Genomic DNA, 2636 nt, shown 5'->3' with positions numbered 1-2636 from the left:
GGTAATCTGCTTCCAAAAAATCAGTCACTATGGCAACACAGTTCAACTCTAACACAAGTGAGGTCACCATGCGTTGGAGTCAACTCAATGGCAGCTGTTTTGTTTATTTCAGGAGCAGCTTGTCTGTCATTTCTGCTAGACTGTGGAGCCCCTCCCCTGCACAATTTCTCTTTGTGCCTAGTATGGGTAGAGTGCTAGCCTCATTGTGTTGCATTTATTTTATTTATTTATATTTTTCTGAGTATCTGCAGTTTACTGAGGGTGTGAAGGGTTACAGGAGAGCTGTGGATGCCAGGGGACAAGGCCTGTCATCTGTCTGAAGGGGCAGCAGGCCAACAGGGTGGGGTCTGCCCCTAGAGAATGGAGAAATGTGGGCTTTGCCCACTTAACAGCCTGGAGGCCAACGGTCAGTCAGAGGCGGGAAGATATGACTGGGCTGGATGGGCAGGTACTTGGATTTACTTGAAAGTATGACTCTCAGCTCCACCCTGTCCAAAGCCTTTGGGCCCTGAACATGGCCGAGTAGCTGGGGTGGTTACAGTAGGGCTTGCCCTCATGCTCAGCGTGGCCACCAGAAGTCAGCGTCTTTCTGTCTTTTTCCACATTTCTCACACTTCATGCAGGGCGGATGCCAGTCCTTCCTGAGCGAGGGATGTCACCTGCTCATCGAAGTACACTTTCTTGTCGCACTTGGGGCGCTTGGGCATAACGACACTGAATCAAGACTACAGGTTATGGGGATGGGTGTGGAAGGACTGTGCGGATGCTGCATTTATTTGTTTAAAACATATTTTCTTTCTCTACTAGATGCCATGTCTTTGAGGACTGAGAATAATTTCACTAATTTATATGTTATCAGGGCATATTATAATATCTAAATAACCTTATTACTTAATAACATTTGTTGACATGAAAGCAGGGATCATTTTAACACTGGAAAGATTTAGGAAAAGCCCAAGGACTACATTCGGATGTAGGACACAGGAGAGGGAAGTGGGCTGAGTTTACAAGAACTGTCTACCAATGAATTTGTACAAGCTCCATGAACATCAGTGAGGAACCAGTCAAGACAGTTGCCTATTGCTTTCCTCAAAATATTCTGAGTCAGAATCAACTCAAGACGGCAGTGGGAATTTGGGGTTTTCAAGTAACAAGTGTACCAAATTAGCAGCTCATTTCTAGTCTATAACACTTTTTCCTCCAGAAATAAAATAAACAGATAAGGGCATAAATGTGTACACATCTAATAAAAGTGTTCTGATAAAAGTATTAAGAAAATATCAACAGCTGATGCTCTTGATTAAATACCATGACCAAAGACATGTTAGAAAATGATTTGGAATCTTGGACTTGCTGGGAACAGCCCTGTCAACCTCCACACCGCAGCCAAACTGGAACCTTCCCAGCAAGGTGTGGCCAGCATTTCTTTAAGTACTTCCCTAAACTTACCAGCTCCTTTTTCTCCTTCACATGTGTACTCTTTACCTCTCAGAACCCTGTGACCTATTCCTCTTGCATCTGACATGAATGTCATGTGGCTGACTGCCTCTGTTTTTCTTTTGTTTGGAGCTGAGGACAAAGTTATCATCTTCCTACGAGCCCTGAATGCTGGAAGGTCCAGGATGAGAGAGAAATGTGGCTGAGGTAGCAGATCTGCTAGATGAATTCTTCCTGATCTGGGCTCATTTCACCCTGTTCTTGGTGGCAGGAAGTGTGCATTTTTCTGGGTGACTCCCTCCTTTTGTTCTCCCACCAGCCCCTAAGAAACTCCAATTCCAGGGGTGGGACCATTGGATCGGAATGTTTCCTCACATTGTGTCAGTTCATTGCTCAAACTGACCATTGGTTTCATAAGGAGAGTACCCCAGAGGGTGGCATTGGCTGGGGGGGCCTAGTGAGGACAGTGACTGTGGGTGGCTTAGCCAAGGTTTGTAGCTGCAAACTCTATGTAAATAACTGCAGTATCTCACTCACCTTCTCTCTCCAGGTGGATAAATAAGAAGCCAGCAGGGGAAGAGGCTGTCTGTCCCACATCAAACCCCAGTCAGATCCAAATACAAGCAAATGCCCATCTTGAGGCACACACGGCTCCTTTTCTTATTTCACTGGCGACAGTGGGAGCGGTTGGTGGGGGAGAGGTCCAAGGGGGTGGTGAGGGGAGGAGGGGGCATGGGCTCGGTGAACAGTGAGCTCAAGAGCTCTTCTGCACAATGAGATTAGCGCGATGTGAGCGTTTCCATGCCAAGGTGCTAACGCAATAATACACGTGAGTTTGCCAACTTTTCAAATTGAATGTATTTGATTATTTGCTTTTAATTAGTGTGAGTTTTGGAGTATGTACAGGATTGTCAGGGATACATGCAAAGCCTCCTACAGCCCATGAAGCCTCCCCTTGGTAAAGATGGTCTGGGATTGTTCTTTTTTAGCTGTGGAGAATGAGATTTAACAGCTCTGTTAAATGTTTTAGCCTGTTTCCATTGTGCCTCTGTTTCAACCTATTGGCAAGACCAATTGAAGTGAGAAAATAAACCTTTTATCTGATCTGAATGCTGAGAGCTGCTCCTACAAAGAATTTTCCAGCTCAACTTTGGTTCTCTGTGAGGGTCCCCGTTTTGTTTTTCTTTTCTTTTTGGTGT

At 45.3% G+C, this 2636-nt stretch overlaps 1 pseudogene; it reads right to left on the bottom strand.

Annotated features, from left to right (window-relative positions):
- Positions 1-458: 458 nt before the first annotated feature.
- On the bottom strand, positions 459-707 carry LOC102842278 (annotated as a pseudogene).
- Positions 708-2636: the final 1929 nt, after the last annotated feature.

The sequence above is a fragment of the Chrysochloris asiatica genome, unplaced genomic scaffold (genome assembly GCF_000296735.1).
Source record: "Chrysochloris asiatica unplaced genomic scaffold, ChrAsi1.0 scaffold00009, whole genome shotgun sequence".
NCBI classification, from domain to species: Eukaryota; Metazoa; Chordata; class Mammalia; order Afrosoricida; family Chrysochloridae; genus Chrysochloris; species Chrysochloris asiatica.
This window is presented reverse-complemented; position numbering and strand designations above follow the sequence as displayed.